The sequence below is a fragment of the Octopus sinensis genome, unplaced genomic scaffold, assembly GCF_006345805.1.
Source record: "Octopus sinensis unplaced genomic scaffold, ASM634580v1 Contig03414, whole genome shotgun sequence".
NCBI lineage: Eukaryota > Metazoa > Mollusca > Cephalopoda > Octopoda > Octopodidae > Octopus > Octopus sinensis.
The window spans coordinates 1-7,500 of record NW_021826521.1 but is presented as its reverse complement, the minus strand read 5'-3'; positions in this window follow the sequence as shown (position 1 = coordinate 7,500).

Below are 7,500 nucleotides of genomic sequence, written 5' to 3'. Positions count from 1 at the left end.
TTATTAATTATTATTATTATTATTATTATTATTATTATTATTATTATTATTATTATTATCATCATCATCATCATTATTAATAAAAAAAAATGAAGAGTGCCGTTGTTATCAAATGAACGATATTTCAGCATCTAGTCTGCCTTCCACGGGTTCAATCCCTATAAAACATTACCAAAAATGAAGTAGATTGACAAGTTTATTTTTTGAACCTGTGAAAGACACACGAGATGCCGAAATATCATTCACCTGATAACAATGCCAATCTTCTTGTTTTTTGCTTTTGTATACCTTCTGCAGAAGTTACCTATTATTATTATTATTATTATTATTATTATTATTATTATTATTATTATTATTATTTTATATTTGACTTTTGCTTTGCATTTATACAAGTTGGCTCCATGTCTCACCCAGAGACCTCAAGAGACAATAAGTTGGAAGTTCATGTTGGTGTTATGCCTAGGGTTCCATATATTTGGTTTTGTACTTAGTGTTCTAGAATGTTTAAGAAACCATGAGAAAATTATTATCATTATTATTATTATTATTATCATTCATGAGTTTTATTTTTATAACGTGCTTTCACTTCATTACCGAGCACAGCTCTGTGTGCCTTGGGTATGTGCTGTGATTTGTTGTGATGCTCTGATGGTTATTATTATTATTATCATTATTATTCTATGTTTGACTTTTGCTTTACATTTGTACAAGTTGGCTCCAAGTCTCACCCAGAGACCCCAAGAGACAACAAGTTGGAAGTTCATGTTGGTGTTATGCCTAGGGTGCCATATATTTGGTTTTGTGCATAGTGTTGTACTAGTGAATGTCTAAAAAAAAACATACAAAAATTATGTTTGTTTTAAAATTTGAGATTACATAGAAAGTATTTTGCGTAGGATATGAGCAGTTCCCATCAGTACTATCTTTTGAATTTCTGCCATTTTGGTGTTTCCTGGTATCTGAGTTAGGTAAAAATCAGCCCCTTTTGCTATCATTCTCAGGGCACCTATGACAACAGGTATTGTTTTAGTCTTCAGGTTCCACATTTTGCTAATTTCTATTTCAAGATCTTTATATTTGCTCAGTTTTTATTATTATTATTATTATTATTATTATTGAGTGAGAGAGCAGTGCATGCCATCAAAGTGACACCGGGTTAAAATATACAAAGCCCAGTATACCCATCATGACTACCCGTCTGATAAGGGTACACCAGGCACATGCATCACAACCATATGTGTGTGACATGGTGATCTCATATCAAGATAAACAGTGCATCACCTTGCAGGTGGGGCCCAGTTAGAATTTTCTTCTGTTTGAGTAGCCCATTCCACTCAAAAGGTCCCTGTATAAGGATTGTTTAAGGATGTTGAATGAACTTCAAAATTGGCAGGTATCTTATTATTATTATTATTATTATTTTATTATTATTATTATTATTATTATTATTATTATTTTATTATTATTATTATTATTATTATTATTATTATTATTATCATTATTATTATTATTATTTCCTTCCGTTTCTCGCCGAGCGTTTTCTGTACACCTAGGGCAGAGAAGCTCATTGTATGCATTCCCAGATTACACACACAAATTCACAGGTAAAATATGTATTTTAAAAAAATCAATAAATAGATAAATTCATGAATGGAAGTTGTTTTCACAGCGATAATGCTCTTCTCAGTACATGAGCCATTCCAGTTAACACGAGTTTTTGCACTTCCTGTAGGGATGGTAAGCCTGGTATCATTTTGAAATAGGTTTCAGTACCTTTTTTTTTTATCATTCCTAGAGATCAGTGGTTAGAGTGCTGAGCTTACGATTCTGAGCTTGTGAGTTCGAATTCCACCAAGGTCGACTTTGCTTTCATCCTTTCGGGGCATCAATAAATTGAGCATCAGAGTCATTGTAATCAACTTGCCCCATGATCTGAAACCGCTGGCCCTGTTCTGAAATTTGATTATAATTATAATTATAATCAAATAACACAATAATCATTATTATTATGTTACTTCTCAGAGCGCTTGGTCTGGTTTGCTCGGATAGATTCTGTGAGGGCAAACAACAGCCTGCTGTCAGAGATCACACAGGGTCTCTTTCTACACATTAGAAGTTTTCATACTTGGTTGTGAATTATCATGGAAGACATCCCACATCCAACATCCAAGTACATCATCATCATCATCATCGTTTAACGTCCGTTTTCCGCGCTAGCATGGGTTGGATGGTTCGACCGGGGTCTGGGAAGCCAGAAGGCTGCACCAGGCTCCAGTCTGATCTGGCAGTGTTTCTACAGCTGGATGCCCTTCCTAATGCCAACCACTCCGTGAGTGTAGTGGGTGCTTTTTATGTGCCACCAGCACAGGTGCCAGGGGAGTCTGGCAGCGTCCACGATCGGTTGGTGCTTTTAACATGCCACCGGCACGGAAGCCAGTCAAGGCGGCGCTGGCATCGGCCACGTTCGGATGGTGCTTTTTACGTGCCACCGGCTCAGAAGCCAGTCAAGGCGGCGCTGGCATCAGCAAGGGGTGGGGGGGAATCAATCCCAAAATTCTAGCTGTCCCTAGCACAGCAGTTTTTTGGGGCTTGCTCTGCTCTCATGTTAACCCCTTAATGGATCAATTATTTTGACATGGCGCTCCCTTTCAGAGTATAGCTGGTGGGGGTGCTTGTATCCCCTTTGCAAATATAAGGACACAGGAAATGTGTCAAGACCGATAGGGAGCGTTGATGCTTCCTAGGGCTAAACAGCAGTGGTGTAATTCCCTTTATGGGACTGTCACGTTATGTTGACAGTATACAACCACTCTTTCTTTTATTTCCTTTTTTTAATTATATACACTGTGTTAATTACAAAAAAAGTTTTTTTTTCTTATTTCCTTTATTTTTTTATTATAGAAATTAAAATGTACTTTTTTTACTCATTTGGATTTAGTTAGTTAGTTAATTTTTTGGCTCAAAAAGCAAAAAAGTAAGGCCATGTAGAGGGACATGGAGTTATGTACAGGGTGGTGTTCATGTAAAGAGTTCAGGCCACTTGTGGTCAAGGGAGACTTTGAACCGAGCGGTCGTCGGCATCTTCACTATCTCGTCTGGCAGCTTATTCCACGGATCCACAACCTGGACGGAGAAAGCCCCTCTCCTTCGAGTTAACTTGGACATTGAAAAAAATACATATAACTTAACGATCTTTGATTTTTTTCTAAGATGTATTGCTTTTAAATCAAAGGAAAATTTTTAAAAAATGAGATAGACAGTTTATTTAGAATGATAATTTTTAAAACAAGGAGTTACACACAAAGTTATCTTGCAGACATCACACATGTATCTGCTTTCTCTTCAAATCTTCTTTCCTTTAGCGTCTCTCTTCTCTGTGCATTTTGCACACTGTCTTGTAGGGTTCTCTTTCTTATCGCTTGGTGGTATTTCCATGGGAAAGTGACCAGCTGGAGCAAATCTTGTTGGATGTGGGATCAATGATGGTCTTCCTGGTTTCGTGGGAGGCAATAAGGGCCTATATTTTTCAATAATCTTGGCGATTATTTGCATTCTAAATTTCAGCGGTTTCATAGCAGAAGCTGAAGTTTCCAAAGATGCTTTATACAAAACATAAGCATTCCAGATAGCCAAATCCATCAAATGAAAAAATGCCTATTTTTTAAAAATTGTTCAAAATGAAATGACACAAAACAAACAAACTCGTTGGCAGACACCCATAAAATTATTAACCATCTTACGAACAATAACTCTGAGCACCTTTTCAAACTCCACCTGTCTAAAACCCGTGGACATGTTTACAAAGTCACAAAACAGCACAGCTCCCATGACTTTCGGAAACATTTTTTCCCGCTGAGAGTTGCTGAAGCATGGAACAAACTGCTGGCATCAGTTGTTAGTTGTCGGAGCACTGCATCCTTCAAAACTTCCATGCTTTCTAAGATTCACCAACACTACACCTGATCTTTCTCCCCTCCATACACACGCAAGCATGTATCTGACTCATACACTGTTCACTTCCCAGACATTTGTACATTACTGCATACACTTTATAAGCACTTTTGACAAGTTGTGGTGCACCTGAGCACTGTATACAATAATTTCATTATTATATTATCAAAAGTTAATTTTGACCGAGTATACTCGTCTGGTTCTAAAAAGATACATTTGCGATGCACGAGTAAACTCGGGATAATCCATTGAGGGGTTAATTCCAATTTCTCTGACATATTTCTCGACCCTGGTTGTTAGTGCTTCGAGTGCGTCTACAACTACTGGAATGACAGACCCTCACCTCATAGTCCACATACTTGCACTTTCATCTTTTAGTAGACGGTACTTTTAGTAGACGGTACTTTTAGTAGATGATACTTTTAGTAGACGGTACTTTTAGTAGATAGTACTTTTAGTAGACGGTACTTTTAGTAGATGGTACTTTTAGTAGACGGTACTTTTAGTAGATGGTACTTTTAGTAGACGGTACTTTTAGTAGACGGTACTTTTAGTAGATGGTACTTTTAGTAGACGGTACTTTTAGTAGATGGTACTTTTAGTAGACGGTACTTTTAGTAGATGGTACTTTTAGTAGATGATACTTTTAGTAGACGATACTTTTAGTAGATGGTACTTTTAGTAGACGGTACTTTTAGTAGATGGTACTTTTAGTAGATGGTACTTTTAGTAGATGGTACTTTTAGTAGACGGTACTTTTAGTAGACGGTACTTTTAGTAGACGGTACTTTTAGTAGATGGTACTTTTAGTAGACAGTACCATCTTTTCTAGTTCTTTGTCTCTTTCTTTCTTTTCTCCAGTAAGGGAATTACACCACCGCTGTTTAGCCCTAGGAAGCATTGACGCTTCCTGTCGGACTCGACACATTTCCTGTGGGCAAAGACCCTGAAACATGCATGTCTTTAGATGCAGGCCTAGCTGTTGGGGGTATTTGTCTCCCCTTTGTAAATATATAAGGACACAGGAAATGTGTCGAGGCCGACAGGAAGCATACTTCCTAGGGCTAAACAGTGATGGTGTAATTCCCCTACTATCACGTTAAGTTGACAGTATACAACCACTATATAATTATAATAAATTGAACAAATTGACCTCAAGACTTATATTTTAGGCCTGGTACTTATTCTGTCAGTTTCTTTAACTGAACTGCTAAGTGATGGAGACATAAACACACCAACACCGGTTGTCAAGCAGTTATGGGTGGGGAGACAAACACAGACACAAAGACACGCACACATACACATATGCATATATATATATATATATGATGGGCTTCTTTCAGTTTCCATCCACCAAAACAACTCAGAAGGCTTTGGTTGGCCTAAAGCTATAGCAGAAGACACTTGGCTAAGGTGTCACGCAGTGGGACTGAACCTGGAACCATGTGGTTGGGAAGCAAGCTTCTTACCACACCCCATTCTTGTGCCTATATATATATTTATATATTATATATATATAAATATAATATATATATATATATATATATATATATTATATATATATATATATATATAATAAAGAATAAATAAAACATATGCATATATACATACATGTATAACACATATGCATATATACATCTACATGTATATATACACGCATATATGGGTACAGGACACCAAAAAAACGTTGAACACAATGAGAAACGAAAACGTAAACACAAAACTAAGGAAATGGACATTTTTCTTAAACAACGAAAAAATAGAGTTATATATATGTATATAGGCGCAGGAGTGGCTGTGTGGTAAGTAGCTTGCTTACCAACCACATGGATCCGGGTTCAGTCCCACTGCGTGGCACCTTGGGCAAGTGTCTTCTACTATAGCCTCGGGCTGACCAAAGCCTTGTGAGTGGATTTGGTAGACGAAAACTGAAAGAAGCCTGTCGTATATATGTATATATATGTATATATATATATATGTGTGTATGTGTGTGTGTGTGTGTGTATGTTTGTGTGTCTGTGTTTGTCCCCCTAGCATTGCTTGACAACCGATGCTGGTGTGTTTATGTCCCCGCCACTAGCGGTTCGGCAAAAGAACGGATAGAAAATAAATACTGGCTTACAAAGAATAAGACCCGGGGTCAGTTGCTCGATTACAGGCGGTGCTCCAGCATGGCCGTAGTCAAATGACTGAAACAAGTAAAAGAGTAAAAAAAGAGAGAGTATACATATATATATATATATGTATATATATATATATATATATATATATATATATATAAATACATACATATATATACACACACACACAAGCTATCTAGTCACATGTAAGTCCTGATCGAGAGGTCTCTAACCATGACTATTCCACAGATTATATTCGGTGCAATACCAATAACACATCTACCAATAACCCTTATCTCTTATGGCTGGTATTTCTAGCCCCGTTTCATGACCAGGTAAGGACCCGGCCTGCACTCCCCTCCCCCACCCCTTCACCATAATTGGTTTCCAATGTTTGTGTCTTTTGTTTGTTTTTTGATGGAGGAAAGGAAATTAAAAAAAAATGGAAAGAATTGCCTAAGGGTGTAATGGTTGTTAACTGTGATGGCTTTTGTGATGTAGAGATTGTTTTCATGTAGGTGGAGGGAGGGGGGAGAGTGGAAGGTGGAGGGTGGTTGGTTGGTCTTTTTGGGTTAGGGGTGGGGAGGTGGGGTGGAAGAAGAGGAGGGTAGGTAGATGGGAAGGAAGAGGTGAGGTGGGGGTGGGTGGGAGATGGAAGAAGGGAGAGGAGGAGAGGGTGGAAGGTGGAGGGTGGAGGGTGGTTGGTTGTTTGGGTTAGGGGTGGAGAGGTGGGGTGCAAGAGGGGGTAGGTAGATGGGAAGGAAGAGGTGAGGTGGGAGATGGGAAGAAGGTAAGGGTAGATAGGGAGGAGGAAAGGGTGGAGGAGCAGAGTGTGGAGGAGGAGAGGGTGGAGGAGAAGAGGGTGGAGGAAGAGAGGGTGGAAGAGGAGAGAGTGGAGGAGGAGAGAGTGGAGGAGGAGAGATTGGAGGAGGAGAGAGTGGCGGAGGAGAGAGTGGAGGAGGAGGGAGAGGAGGGGAAAGAGTGGAGGAGGAAGAAGAGGGTAGAGTGAGAAGAGGGTGGAGGAGAGAGGTGGAGGAGATAGTGGGAGGAGAGAGGTGGAGGGAAGAGTGGAAGGAGAGAGTGGAGGAGGAGAGTGAGAGGAGAGATGGAGAGGAGAGAGTGGAGGAGAGAGAGTGGGGATGAGAGAGTGGCGGAGAGAGAGTGCGGAGGAGAGAGTGGAGGAGGAGAGAGTGGAGGAGGAGAGATGGAGGAGAGTGGAGGAGGAGAGAGTGGAGGAGGAGAGAGTGGCGGAGGAGAGAGTGGAGGAGGAGAGAGTGGAGGAGGAGAGATTGGAGGAGGAGAGAGTGGAGGAGAAGAGGGTGGAGGAAGAGAGAGTGGAGGAGGAGAGAGTGGCGGAGGAGAGAGTGGAGGAGGAGAGAGTGGAGGAGGAGAGATTGGAGGAGGAGAGAGTGGAGGAGAAGAGGGTGGA